Source organism: Micropterus salmoides, unplaced genomic scaffold (assembly GCF_014851395.1).
Source record: "Micropterus salmoides isolate LMB-PRFRI ecotype aquatic unplaced genomic scaffold, ASM1485139v1 Ms_hic_scaffold_11, whole genome shotgun sequence".
NCBI classification, from domain to species: domain Eukaryota; kingdom Metazoa; phylum Chordata; class Actinopteri; order Centrarchiformes; family Centrarchidae; genus Micropterus; species Micropterus salmoides.
In genome coordinates, this window is record NW_024040152.1 from 28,384,049 (window position 1) to 28,400,460 (window position 16,412).

Sequence of the window (16,412 nt, forward strand, 5' to 3'; positions counted from 1 at the left end):
TCATCTTTATCCCAGGTAAGTATAGCTGAGTGTTACTCCATCACAGACGCTTGTCCAGGGAAACAGGAATGGCTTTCAGGAGCAGTGCTTTCACCGTCAAGCTTCTGCGATACGAAGGTTTATAAGCCTTTAACTGGTGTAATTTTAGCTTTCATGCGCACTTGAGGAGAGAGGTATGTTGAAAATTGGTACTCTGTGCCAATAAAACATTAAAACAAAGCTCCTGGCAACCTTATCTTTCAAAGTCTCCGTCATTGCTCCACTTGCAGGCTTTTCAAGTGTAATTCCTTCACTGTGGTGGGTTGCAAATGTAGTGATATTGTCCTGTAACTGAGCATGTACACCCCCAAACATGCTAAACATTAAATTGAAAAACTGAAAGATGTAAAAATTAAGAGACATAAAGACAAGGGGGTAACAAACATTTTTAAAAAAGCTAAGAAAAGCTTAAAAAAATAGTTTGAGGGAAATGTGCAGCAAGACCTAACAACGAAAAACATTGTAGATAACTAATCTTCTTGTTTGTCATTTTATCAGTTGTTCTTGCAGTGTTTGGAACGTCTAACCCTCACACAAAACTCTGCTGAAGTAACAAATTGCATCAAAAGACAAGGAAGATTCATTAATCACTTTATATAATTAATCATTGTTAATTGATCTGAAAGACATTGTGAAAGTAAAGGTTTATCAGAGCAAAAACAATGTTACTGCAGCACTTGCATAACAAAACTGTTGGCTCAAACCTTGTATCTCCAAAATATTTTTTAGCAGCTGAGTTAAACAACAGTGTTAATGCTTTTTGATGCCTTGGATCATACTAGTGTTTTACAACGTTAGGAGGACAGAGAATTTGTTCAATCCGCAGTGTGTCAAGTGATCCCTCAGCTGCATGGAAACCGTGAAAATCACCGTCATGAATTTGGTTTTATGGGGTTTTTACACACAATCATTGATATGCATTGTGCTGTAATGGTGAGCGGTGTTCTTCACATCAACACCGAGGCGAATGCACTGATGTTGTTGCACCATCTGGGGAAAATCACCCCAGGGCTCCCCCCTGATGACCTCTCCAGGCAGTCCGGTTAAACATCCTCTCCACAAATGATGGTGTCCAAACCAAGCAGGAGCTATGTTACAGGCTACCCTCCAGAGAGGTTTGGCTCATCCAGACAGGAAATGAAAGGGAAAAAGATTGTAAAACGGGCTCTGCTCATGACTCATCAAGAGACCTGGCATTTAGCTCGTCCCTCGGCTTGTTTTGACCTGGACTGTTTTGTAGTGCAAACACTTGCACGCTAAAAGTCATTTGTTGTGTAAATGTCAGAGGTGTGACAACCTAAGGTAACAACATGTGGATATTACATTTAAAGGTCCCATATGATGCAAATTTTGGGGCTCATACTTTTATTTTGGGTGTCTTCTAGGAAATGTTTACATTCTTTAATTGTCAAAAAAATACATTATTTTCCAAATACTGTCCATTGCTTCAGCACCTCTATTCACCCTCTGTCTTAACACATGGTTTTGGCTCCTGTCTCGTTAAGACCCCCCCAAAAAGCCCACTGTCATCTTATGCAAAACTAGGCCTCACTGATTTAAGGAGTTTCCTGACGTACAGGAAGCAGCCAGTTAAGCTGGGAAAACATCTCTCTGACTCCAGGACCCTCAGCACCCTCAGGGCTGTGTTCTTTCCCCTCTGCTCTTCTACCTGTACACCAACAGCTGCACCTCCAGTCACCAGTCCGCCAAGCTCCTGAAGTTTGTGGATGACACCAACTTCATTGGGCTCATCTCAGGCGGGGATGAGTCTGCCTACAGGTGGGAGATTGACCAACTGGTGACCTGGTGCAGTCAGAACAGTCTGGAGCTCAACGCTCAGAAGACAGTGGAGATGGTCGTAGATTTTAGTGAGAGCCCAGCCCCACCCTCCCCTGGGTGACTCTGCAGTCGCCACTGTGGACTCCTTCCACTTCCTGGGCACCATCATCTCCCAGGATTTCAAATGGGAGCAAAACATCACCTCTCTCACCATGATGGCCTAGCAGAGGATGTACTTCCTGCGGCAGCTGAAGAAGTTCAGCCTATATATATATACTGTATATATATATATATATACTCTGTTTTCCCATGATAACGGGATATTTTCTTGTGATCTCGAAGTAATAAACCATAGCTGAATACAGGAGTCAGCAGTTGCATTTCTTCAGGATAATTTCAAAAGAATTATCTTTGTTACTGATTAGCTCAGTTGGTAAAGCAGACAACTTGTAATCAAAGGATTGCATTTTCAGCTCCTGCTTGTGATGTGTTTTTTTCTTCTTTTGTGTGTTTTTATTATCCTCTTCAACAAAGTTGTTATGAAAAAATTCAGGGGAATCCAATCACAAACTTCCCGACAGCTATTTCAAAGGTTCCAAAATAGCTGTCAGGAAATGTGTGATGTTAATTGGATTCCCCTGAAAGAGGAAGTGCAGGAATTTCCTCTGCCCAGGAATGATGGGGAAATGGAAAAGTCCGTAGGTTGATGGATGTGACCCAATCGCCGGGACGCACACATCCAGCACATGCTTTATTGTGAGCATGTGAAACAGTGTCTTCGTAATAACTTTGTTGAAGAGGATTATAAAAAAGTTTAAAAAAGAAGAAAAAAACTGATCTTCAGTGAGTAGTGAACACAAACCCTTTGACTATGAGTCCTGTGCTCTACTAGGCTACACAGTGACACTAGAAACTACATTGAAATTATCATTAAGAAACGCTCCTGCCGGCCCCTGTCTTAAATTACTATTTTGTTATCTCGCTTTCAACAACCCTCGTTATCTTGAAATCTTAAGATAATTATCTTGTTATCACAGGAAAACGGAATTAAAAAAATATTTGAATGGATGGCTGCTTAGGGCCTCCGTAACAAACAATTAAAAATAGCGGCCTCTAGCTAGTTAGCTCAGTTAGCTGTGCAGTGAGCCATCCTATAGTTGATTCTGCCTGGACTGGAAGCTTGCTGCTTCATGGGTGTGTTGGTGTTTATACATCTGTTAGTACAAGAGCTTTGGACCTCTGGGAGTGCCCAGTTTGGGCAGAGCCAGCTGATAACAGCAGTTAAAGCAACAAGTAAAGCTGTGTGTCTGTCAGATTCACTCTGTTAATGACAGAGAGTTGAGGCAGAGCAGCCAGAGAACATCAGAGGGAAAACGTTCAGAAAATGTTTAACATTCCTTCATAACCTTCAACAACCTCTAGCTCTAGCTCAGCGATGGAATGACTGCTTGGTGTTGTGTTGGACAGTGGTCTTGAGAGCAGTGTATTCAGTAAACGTTCAGTGGGTGTGGCTGTCTACTGCAGCTGAAGGAGGTCCTATGCTAAACAGATACATTCTTGACGTTAAGAATGGAGGCAAATTCAAATGACAGGCTTTCAGACACAGTTACTGAAAGACTGAGCAGGTGAAAAAGAGAGAGGATGTTTTTTTTCTTTAAAATAATAATAACACTGTTATATTGTGTTATTTGGAGTATAATGTTGTCCAAAGGTACACATAAATGTCTTTGCAGGTAAAGAGGAGTTTTATGGGTAATTGTAGGTCTCAGAGGCTCACAGACGAGACACGGACAAATCTCCCAAATCTCAACTAAGTTTTGTACAGCCAGAGCATCAAGAAACCTTATTGGCTGATCTACCTACTTTCAGGAGGCAGGTTTGAATCGTAAAAGAAAAAACATGTAAATGTTTAAAAGTATGAAAGAAACAGCCAAGAATGTCTCCAAACGACCACCATGCCAGTTTGTTTCCATGCAGCCCAGAGAAGCGTTTCCAGTCTTAATAAAGCATCCTCTCTTTTTCTTCTTTACTTGAGTCAAAGGAAATTGTTCATGACAGTGTCATTAGAGTATCTCACAGTGTAATAACTCTTTTTATATAAAGTTTGCTATGTTTATTACAGGCGTGTTCACTTCACTAATGTAATTTTTTCAGAAGTTTCTAAACCAGAGTCAAGTTTGCATTGGAAGTGACATTTAACTAGCATAAAAACTGATGCAGTTAAATTCATGTTCTTGTCAGTTTTTGCCATGGCTGTCCACTACTTTTGTCCAAACTAAAACAGCAATAACTATCGGATGGATTGCCATGAAATTATTTAGTTACATTCACTGTCCCAGAGGACAAATCCTAATGACTATCTTATGTCTTAAATACTTCTACAACTATTGGATGGAATCAGGATGAAGTGTAACAACTTTGGTGATCCCTAAATTTTTCATACAGCTACACCATCTGCTCACATATTTTATTAGTTCCATTCTTTGGTTTGTGACCAAATACCTGCAAAACTTATGACGTTTTGACCAGCCTCAGCTGGATTTTGTGTGGAAATTAGCAGACGTGAGCTTGTGAATATCCTGAAATAACATGGTGAACATTGCAAATATTACCTTCTAACCTTAAGTATATTAGCATATGTGTGCTAGCAGATGTATGGGTCTGACAAAAATGGGATTTTGATGGCCAATACCAACTTATCTGTGGATTAAAACTGATATTTATTTTATTTTATTTTATTTATTTATTTTATGGTGATACACAAATGTCTGATCTTGACAATAAAATCTGTGTCTGACTGTGTCAAGCCCATGTAGCATGTACAGATCAATACTTATATAGTGATAAATTAGGCCCAAATTTAATACTAGTTAATGTAAGCAACAATACTGTATATGCTGTATGCAGCTTGCTGCAGTATTTCCACATGAATTGTTTTATTTTAACTGAAAGAATGAAGCTGATGTTTATGAAGACGTCCAAAAAAACTATTAACAAAATCCACTGACAGATAATTGAATTAAAAGTCTAATTCAATTATGAGTCATCTGGAGGTCCAGGTTTTATGCATTTTGGACATGAAACAGGTGGCTACAAACTAACTCAAAGCGTGTGTTGATTTCTGCACCAGCGATGCTCTATTGGTGCTATTTGCTAGCCGATATGTCAGCACTCGGCTCATGGCCTTTTTTTTTCTTCAGGAAAACCTCCAGCTGGCCCTGTGTGTGGAATTACACCCCAGGATCCAAGCAGGGCAGGCTCACAGAAAAGAAAACAGCTGTCAGACAATGAAATACTGTTCTGTGACCAGACAAGTGCCTTTCTGAGGAGTGGATGAGGAAGCTGAGAGCGTGTCAAGAATCACACACACACGCTCATACACACTCTCTCACGTGCAAATAAACACACAACATGTTGTGTGCAAACTTGCTTATATCCATTATATAAGTTGGACCACTTTTCCTATCCGAACTGAGCCTGTAAAGCCTGCAACATTTTGAACTGTGTGTTAAATACTTAATACTGTACTGAGACAACAAAACATAAAACCAACAGAATTCCCCATAGAAACATGCGTGTGTTCAGTGCTACATTAGGATCCTTTAGGAAGGAAAAAAATCTCAGACTTTCCAAAAATGCAGTTTTTTTCTGGTGAGTGCTGTAAAAGGTCTGTACGGCTCACTTTGGCAGCAGCGTGGCTTTGCAATGCAAACAGCGCACATCCTCAGACTGACCCCTGTGAACCGAGCCGGCAGCTCCACACAACTACCCCGTGCCTGCACATCTCAATGCTGTCTCAGTCTCACACATGACTGTGAGGGGCTCAACGGTCTCACGGCACAGAGGAGGCTCTTAGAGGTGCTTCGTTGAAGGGCTGTGTATTGGAGTCAAACAGATGTCAGAATATGGACCTAAAGATCAGCCAGGGCTGGCGATCATGCAGTTTGGAGGTTGCATTTTTACTGTAGTACTGCTCAATGCAACACTTGCGATCCACTGGAAAATTCCTGAATCATAAAACATACACTAATTCATATGTTATCAACCTGTTTCAATAGAGACACAGCCTAATGTTCAATGTATTGGGATATAAATGTATTTGCTTTACGTGAGATAGGATGATGGAAATCAATAGGCCATTTTCACAGCAGACATTTGACTCTGTCCTATTAGGTGTCCCAATAAACCATGACTGTAGTACCAGGACCCTGAAACTGAAGGAGCTAAATCAAATTTAGCCATCCTAAATTTTATTATTAGCACCTGTACTTTAACTGTGGCATGTCAAAATGTCTTCCAAGAACATCCCTACATCTCATGTCTGTACATTTTAAGTTTGAAGCTAGTCAGGTTAGCCTAGCTCGGTGTTAAGCTAGGATAAAACAGGGGTAAACAACAGCTAACCCGGCTCAATCCATAGTAAATAAAAACTTGCCCACCAAGAATTGTTAATCCAGCTAATTAACACAATGTATCTTATTTACCTGAGAAATGTAAAAATGAAAATTTTTGGGAGTTGGTAACAGTGACAGTGCACATAATCCCCAGGTCATCACAGCAAGGTTAATCTCTTAGTTATTTTAGGAAGTTGACATTTTTCAAAATAGTCGTCTAGTACAAAATGCTTAGAACAAACACTCAGCTTTTTGAGGTCTTCTTTTGCTGTGTTGGGATCCTTGTTGAGAGCATGTAGCAGTAGTTTTAGTTAGTCTACTTTGTTGAAAGGGAATCTATTTAACATAACATTAGTAGATGCTAGAAAAAGGACTCTTCATAATCAACAGGTTTTGTGTGTTCATGACACACTGCCAAACAATTGTATACACAAACCTGCACCTTAAGTATAAAGCATCTGTCTATGTGTGTGCGTTCTAGCACTTGTGTGTGCCTGCGTGTAAGAATTGCATTTAACAGTAATAATCAAATCAGCACTCAATCTCAGCCAACCTCATCTAGTTGCATTGTGCAGCTTTCAATAGAAAATCAATCTCTCCTTCCAGGTTTCTCTGCATTTTACCTTGCCTGCAAGACTCTCCTCCTACCAATCAGATTTAATTAGAAAGTAATTGGAAATATCTCTCAAAGGAACTGCTACATGAGGATCATCTCATTGGGCAGACATAGGATAGCCTTATCTCGGTTTGGTTTTATACGAAGGTAGATTCTGCACCAGACTGGTTCAATTCAAACAAGAAGTATCTAGTCCTTTAACAATGCCCTTATATGAAATTACCTGACTTTTATATCAGCTCTGCCATCTGGGTCCTATTACCTCAGCAACTGATGAGCCAGCCTAATGGTTTCATTTGTCTCAGAGATGAACACTGCGGTTTACCCAGCAATATTATGTTTGTTATATCGGTCAGTCTTAAACACATCCCAAATTGCTTGGAACCCAGTTGTATTTTGCTCCTGATGTAAATGTTAAGATATTTTAAATGATAATGAAATGATGGTATTCTATGTTATACAGTACATCAAGGTGATCCAGATAAGAAACAGATTGTGCTGCTTTGAAGACTATTTTTCAACTTTTTAAATATTTAAATTAAAAATAACTTCAGGTCCCTGACATGGTTTTGCTAAGGAGAGTACGGTATATTTTATCAGTATTTGGGAATTTGCGGTCATGCATATAAATAAGCAGTTTTAAGGCTACTATTAGTGGTCTAAAGAATGCATTTTCATATAAAGCAGCTGTTATAATGACAGCAATAGCTTTGCATCAGGGCCAAGGATATCATCTGTTTTAGGGGAAAGACAGTTACAAAGGAGGGTCAAAGAGCTGCGGCAACAAACAGGATGATACAAGACAGCCAGTCAGAAAGCAGTTTCATGGCCTGATGTTAAGTGCCCAAAGGAATCATGACAGTATAATGCCAATAAAATAGAATAAAATTACAGAACATTTCAATATTTCATCTCTGCCATGTTCAAAGCCAAGGCTTTGAAGTCAATTTTTAGCCACACTAGTATTATAGTATTATGGTTATATGAAAGGAAATGTTGGTCTGCTGGTCCACCGCTTTGGTACAGACTGAAATATTTTAACAATTATGGATTTCCATGTCATTTTGTAGACACATTCATGGTCCACAGAGGATAAAGCCTACTGACTCCCCTGACTTTTCCTCTAGTACCACCATGAGGTTGATTGCTCATCCCTTATAGTAATCAATTCATCTATTCATCCATCCATCGTTAACCGCTTATCCTGTGTACAGGGTTGCGGGGTGTAGTCAGTTAAATTCAATTCAGTTTTATTTATATAGTGCCAATTCACAACAGTTATCTCATAGTGCTTTTCATATAGAGCAGGTCTAGACCGTACTCTGTGATATTATTTACAGGGACACAACAATTCCCACCATGTGCAAGCACAAGGTGACAGAGGCAGGGAAAAACTTTTATGAGATAGAAACCTCGAGCAGAACCGTGGCTCAGGCTGGGCAGCCATCTGCCTCCACCGGCTGGGGGTGAGGGAGGGAGAGAAAGCGAGAGAGAGCGAGAGAGAGGGGTAGCATAAAAAGGGAGAGAGGGCTGGGGGTTAGGGGGGAGCAGACAACACAATATCCACACAGAAGTATAGACAAACATAAGTAAAGGTTATAGTGGTACAGACTGAAAATCAATAATGGTATAGATATGTATCCATCCATCCATCCATCGTCAACCGCTTATCCTGCGTACAGGGTTGCAGGGGCAGCTGACATTGGGCGAAAAGCAGGGTACACCCTGGACAGGTCGCCAGTCCATCGCAGGGTAGAGATATGAATAGTAATGTTAATGCTAATATGAAACACCATTGTGTCCCTGACCAAGACACTTAGACCCCTAGTTGCTCCAGAGGCGTGCGACCTCTGACATGTATAGCAATTGTAAGTCGCTTATTATTTAGAGGAAGAAAATGGTCTTCGGGGAAAAAATGATAGATGTAGTAAATATTGCCTGCTAACATCAGCATGGCAGCATTGTCACTGTAACCATGATAGCATACTGATGTTAGCATTTAGTTCAAAGCTCTACTGTGCCTAAATACAGCCTCACAGAGCTGCTTGCATGGCTGAATCCTATTTTTAGTCTTCTTTTCTCCAATATTCACAGCCAGTTGTCCATGCGCACTCTGGGGAATTTTAGACTTTTTAATGAGTGTATATGCTCCATTCAAGTAGCTTCGCAACATGCAGGTCTTATTTCTGCAGACAAAGAAAGTCAGCTGCCTGCCAGCAACATATCTTCTCACACCACAGGATCCCTCCTTGTCAGTTTTGTTTTAGCTCAGCTATGACTTAGTCTATGACTGACATCAAACTGGTGATGTGACACTCCGAAAATAATAATCAGAGGGAGAAATTAACAATCATATGAGGTTGCACACTCATATGTCATATCAGATATCAGAGTATGCTTCATGTTTTTACTGCAAAACTAAAAGCTGTACCCATTCCCTTTCTCCCCAATTCTCTTTCACACAAACACACAAACATACACAGATGCACACCCATTCATGCATAACCACTATGTATTGTGCTGATATGGGTGAAATGTTGTTTACTCTGTCTGTGTGACAGGGAGTCATTTTATACTGACAGTGGTTAACATAGACTGCCCCACACATGCAGGCAACATATGAGAGACCTACGCAGTGGCAACTACCCGCTCTTAACAGCACACAACCACAACAAACACCAAATCACACAGGCAACATGTGCTCTGAACATACACTCCACACAGCCAGCACTTACAGAAAACATAAATGCCTGTTAATACCAGAACAGTGACTTAAATGGTTTTAAGTTGAAAGAATGTCTCATATGACTTAATTCATTCCATACATTTTAGATAAAATTAAATTTTCTTTATATTAAACAATCTCAATCAAGATATAACAATATGTCACATCAAAAATATGTGTGTATATATATATATATATATATATATATATATATATATATATATATATATTTCATAACATAATTTACTGAAATCAAATAAACAAAATAAAATTAAATTAAAAAAGTTATTATACTGAATGCTTTGAATGTATTTTTTAGAAGATATTATAATATACAGTATCAATATACAGTATATTGGCTATGTCTATATTTAAGATATAATTATTTATTAAGGTAAAAACAAATAATTGTGTGTTTATGTTTAGTATTTATATGTTCAGTGTGTTAATGTTAGATACTGTTTAATGCAATATATTATAATATAATAATATTGTATGGTTTGGTTACACAAGTGACTTCAGTTGAGGTGTGACATTTTTTATACCTCATACCTACAGTATGAGGTATAAAAAACACCTCATACACACAGTATGAGGTATAAAAAATGCTTTGCTGCTAAAGTTTCACTTTTACTCTTTTAAAACTTTGTTATATTTCCCTGTTGCTTTTATGTTTTATGTAAAGCACTTTGAATTACCTTGTTGTTAAATGTGCTATACAAATAAACTTGCCTTGGTCTGCCTAAAGTGTTTACAAAATAATTTTTTACCACATGGTTTATTAAGATGGACAGATGATTCTCTCTCTCTCTCTATCTGTGTCTCTCTGCCCCAGTTGCTGAGGGAGAGGACGCTCATCTGTCCTGCAGGTTCTGAGACTTATATAAGATAAACCTGCTAACCCCAATGACACTAATCTCTGAGAAGAGAGGATCACCTTCCCTCCCAGCAATCCCTCACCTTCTATCCCTATCTCTGCTCACACACATACACACAAACATCTCTTTTATGATAAGCTACTCTTTGTATGAACTCCTCAGATTTTTTCTTTTTCTACCTCATTCCTCTCCTGTTACTCACACCTCACCTATAACTTCATCCAGGGTCCATGAATCACTCAGCTCGATTCAGTCGTTTCAGCACTGTATTTCCTCTAGGGTGATACTGTCAGCTGAGGTGTATTTTTGCAGGAGTCAATAAATCTTCAAACATCAGCAACAATAGCCATCAGCTCCCATCACTCCTGCTGACATCTGCTGTTGTATTTCTTCCAGTGTCTAGTTCCTTTTGTGCTTCTCGTAAGTGGTTGACTACAGCTCAAGACTAAACTGTGTAACATTAACAGTTGTCTGGCATTACCATTTTTCTGCCACACCTTTTGCAACAAAACCTTTCCCAGCTTGGCTCATGCTCTAAATATGCTGGAAAACATGTCACAACCTGTCACCACAACAAATGTGAAATATTACAGCAGAGCAAATCACGCAGGTGACAGCTAGACTAAATGATTTTAAAGCTACATTAATTGATTTTTGCTAACTAGGGGCTGAGAACAGACTGTAAACATAATATTGACAGATAATCACCTTATAAAGTTACAATGGCTAATGTGTTAGCAAACATTACAAATTTACACATCCAGGCTCTAGCCGACACAAAGCAGCATTGACACTAATGTAAGTCCAATATTCACTCTCATTTTGGCTCTGTTTTGGTCTACACCATCTCCTTAGGAAAATATCTGGCTGTCTGTAAATTCTCCATTAGCCGCTATGTTTGCTAATGTTGGTGCTGGGCAGGTAGTGTACAGTGTTCATCTTGCTGAAAACAGGAAACAACCAAGTTGAGGGCCCAGAAAACAAAACAATGAGCTGAAAGATGCTAAGACAATCCTGATACAGCACATTAGGCCTACATGCAATCATTTGACCCATTGTTAATATAAAAATGTTAGCTTTAACTTGATCAGGACTACATAGATATTTATTTGATTTCACAACCTGAAGGCAAACGGTTATATGGTCAAGCAGGTGACAGCTACAGTAAGTGAATTTAACGATAAAACAAGTCGTATTGCTATCAGTTAATGCTAGCCAATTATTTTATTTTACTATTGTCATGCAAAAATTATTTGTTTTGATGTGCCTTAGATATTCTCGCCTGGAAGGAAAGGCCCCTGAAACAGCCGGTATACAGACACTAAGACACTGAAACTCTACTACGATAACCACATACAATATATCCATGCAGCCTGGTATGGTGTATGGGAGCTTATTGTCAATACAAGGCCACTATCAACCTAGCTCAGCCTGATGAGCCTGAGAGGAATGTGATGTGCTGATGTAAGTTAGTTAAATGTTTGAGGTAGCTTGCTGTTTTGAGGCGTGGTTAGAGCAGGGGCCCAGACCGATTCAGATGATGTTGTTTTACTAAGAACAGTAGTGACCTGCAGCTGACTTTCACCCTGACTCTTTATCTCCCTCATGGCTGTTAACATGCATGATGAATGTTTCCTTTCTGTTTGTACGAACTCACCCCTCTGGAATTTGTTTACAAGCCTGACTTGATGTGTGTGAAGGGGTTCTGCTCTCAAGCCTTCTGCTCAGTATTATCCCACACTCTTTTAATAATTGAAAAATATCATCTTAGATGGTTCTTATTACTGGTATTTCCTAGACTAAGCCACATTGTAAATTAAAACAGAACGTTAGCTTGGTTGCGGACCTCACTCCTCACCAGCAGACTGGACTACGAACCGGGCCGACGCGACAGTCAGTTTGGTCAAGCCACCCTCCAAACGGTTCCCACTTATTCCGTAAAAACATTCATCTGGAAAAAATTATTCACAGCAATAGAGAGGAAAAAAGGAGAGAAATCCGATGAAGCCAGCCATTATCCAATCCTTGCTGTGGAAAATCCATTAGGGAGCAGCTGAGCACTCAGACAAGCAGGAGGGATGAGGAACTGGAGGATGAATGACAAGTGTCTAAGCTTTTCCTCAAAGGTAAACAGGTAATTATAAAGACATCCACTGGCACATACTACATGGATTCACTCTGTGGTCGGCAAGAGTCTTTCGCAACGCACTCTTTAACTTTAAAATCAAAGCTCCCTTAAATTAAGAGGGCTATTTTGTTTGATGCTACATTTCAAATTAAGGGCCTAGGATTTAGGCTCTTTGGCACCATTTTAACATCAATCTGACTTCTTAAGACCAAACCCAAAATGAGAAGGGTTCTTAAGAAGGGATTAAGTAGTAAGTCATTCTTGAAATCATGCTTGAAATTACGACTGAAAATAGAAGCACCAGCAGGTATGTTACATTTGCCATAAGCAAAGAAGTATTCCTATGTATTGATTCAGGGCAGGCCATAAGCATAGGCTGTATAGGCCGTCGCCTAGGGTGCCACTGTGTGGAGGGGATGCCACGCTGTGCTGGGAAAAAAAATCTTTAGAAATCCAGATATTATCTTTCTTTTTAAAACACAATTATGGGGCGTGTGGTTAGCTCACTTGGTAGATCAAACACCCCAAGTACAAGACTGAGTCCTTACTGCAACAACCGGGGTTCAAGTCCAGCCTGCGGCCCTTTGCTGTATCTCTCTCCCTGTTTCCTATCACTATTCAGTGTTCTGTCTCTCAAATAAAGGCAAAATGCCCAAAAACATTTTGAAACAAATGAGAAATGTAGTTTTGGTTTTGCCAAGCCTGTTTTGTGGCATGCGTCTTTCCCCACTGCAGCCGAGACAATGTCTGCCTTGGCCCAGGTCGAAAGCATGATTGTTATGTAACAAGTTGAATAATTCAAATGTAGACCCCCTAGAACCGATTTAACTTTACGCAGCGGTCGTGGGTCGTTGCTTCAGTCACGGTGTGAAGGGGTATAATAAATCATCTAGCATGCTGTTAAAGAATCAGCTATCTGTTATTACCTTGTACTTTTATGTTTCCCACTCACTGACTTGAGAAATAACAATAGCAATGGACCTAAAATAAAATTTGTGTATAGGATTAAGCAGGATTTAAAATGTGAAGTAGTGAGTGTACAGTTTCTATATAAATTTGCTGTCTCCTCAAAATAACACATCACACAGTCATTAATGTCTAAACCGCTGGTAACAAAAGTGAGTACACCACTAAGTGAAAATGTCCAAATTGGGCCCAATTAGCCATTTTCCCTCCTCGGTGTCATGTGACTCGTTGGTGTTACAAGGTCTCAGGTGTGAACGGGGAGAAGGTGTGTTAAATTTGGTGTTTTTGCTCTCACACTCCCTCGTACTGGTCACTGGAAGTTCAACATGGCACCTCATGGCAGAGAAGCCTCTGAGGATCTGAAAAAAATTATTGTTGCTCTACATAAAAATGGCCGAGGCTATAAGAAGATTGCCAAGACCCTGAAACTGAGCTGCAGCACGGTGGCCAAGGCCATACAGCGGTTCAACAGGACAGGTTCCAGTCAGAACAGGCATCGACCATGGTCGACCAAAGAAGTTGAGTGCACATGCTCAGCGTCATACCCAGAGGTTGTCTTTTCATGTCATGCAACAAATGGAGAACCATTGTTTGTATAAAGTTACTTAATTATCGCATTATTCATTTATTATATTTTTTATTGTTTATATGTGAATTTGTGCTCTGGCAACTTTGCAACCTAAACATTCATGGCAATGGGCGAGAGAGAGAGATCTCTCATCTCATGGAAACAACTTTCTGCCACTACACATCAAAGTTTCTTCCTCACTAGAGGAAGAGCTGTCCAGGCTGGGCCCTGATCCTTCTCACAAGAGGTGTTAGAATAACTATCACAATAGAAAGTAAACTCAATCGCGCGTCTTTATTCCCCTGCAGCAATGTCGCTGACATCAGCCCAAGGATTGGTGTGTGATGTCACCATCACAGGAAGCGTTTCTGCCGGCTGCACATACAGGTCCGTGTGTGGCGGTGGCGTCACTTACTGATTCTTCAGACATGCTTGGGAAAATGTAGCCTGTGTGGAAGCTACTCGGTCAATAAAAGAGCTTCGTTACTGAAAAGCTATTTGATCCAGAAAATAGCGATGCTACCACCAAGCTACTGAGAAATGTAGTTAAACTAGTAACGGCGCTACTTGTAGCGACACTACTGCACACGCTGCATCAAATTGGTCTGCATTGCTGTCGTCCCACAAGGAAGCCTCTTCTAAAGATGATGCACAGGAAAGCCCGCAAACAGCTTGCGTATCCCCTTCCATCCCAAGCATACACAACAATAGATTGTGAATAAAAAATAATACTAAAAGACATTAGAACACACTTTATCCTTCATAACTTGAAAGTAATTAAATATTATATTTCTTAAATAACCTAAACATAACACTATTATGGACAAAAAACTAAATGGATACTCTAAATGGAATCAAAAGAAGCACTCATTTTGGCATTTAAAGCTGCCACTTGGAGGCAGTGCAACAAGCTGTAAACACAAAATTTACATACCATATGAAGTTGAAATGCGGAAGGTGTTCACGAACATTTGCAGATAAAGCATACACAGAACGACTTATGCATTCATTTTGAATAGGTGTTTTTGGCCACCCGATCAATGTAAGTCCAGTATTCACTCTACTTTTGGCTGAGGGAAATGCATGGAAGGGAGCTAAATTCCCCACTAAGTTCACGAGGTACTTGCTAACTTTATCTGCCATTTGGTGCTGAACAGTAGGTTTTCAGAGCTGAAAACGCCTACCTTCTGGGCCTGTAGTTAATGAGAGCAGTGAGACTGAACAACAACAGTTAAGTTGTGGGTCATAAAATTTTATGTCTGGATAAGTATGGAAAATAGAAAAGAGAGTATAGAAAAACATTTTTGTTTCCAGACTATTGCCCCGTTTTCTAATTGATAACTTTTTATCATGGCGTTTGGAGCAGGCATCCAGGGCGTCCAAAATGTGTACAACTGTGTGAGAAAGTGTCGGCCAGAGGGCAGTGGGCAGTGGCCGCATTTGTATCAGGGTGGCCGTGGGCCACCCTGGCTAACACTTGGTGGCGCCTCTGCCAGACCAAGTTTGATGTCGTTGAAAGCAAGATAAAAAGTATGGAGTGCGATTGAACTATGCACACTACTACACAGAGCTTCCTCTATGCATGTACACCACTCTGTACCAAGTGAAAAAAAAGCCTTTGCATTTGCCAACATAATAGCACACAGAATGTAACAGACATGATAACTGTTGGATGTGGACCATTTACGTATATTTACATTTACATAATAAACCAAGAAATGAAACGTGCCTCCCTCACGTAGCCTTTAGACATTCCTGCATCAGGGCTGAATGTCAACACAGTGGTCATGATGTACTCACCATAAGTCATGGAGGACCAAATCCACAGTCCTTGTTCTGTACAAAAATACACTCCAAAGTTACGCTAAAGATAATATGGGGCTTCAGCAGTACGTATGGGCATGTTTGTATTGTTTTAAGGTTGAAGAAATGTGATCCTAACTTTTAATTTTAGACAGTTTGAGTTAAAAATGGGCAGTAGAACATAAAATATGTTATAACATTAACCAATAGAACATACACAACAAATGTTTGTGTATATGCCTGTATGTGCATTATTGTTCAGCCTCAACCTGTCAGTCATTCCTTTAATGACACTGAGATTAATGAGCTGTAAATGCGCTTAAGTGAAAGCGATAATGTCCTTATCACGTCTGCTATATATAGCGAATCTCTTACTCATTCTGTGTTTTATTTTCCATATCCCTCTGTATCTAGGACAGTTTGTCATATGACCTATGTGACCGTCAGCTCTGTTGTGGAGTTTTATTTCAGCCTGACAACCATGAGACAGTTTGACTGTGGTCTCTGCGGGCCTTA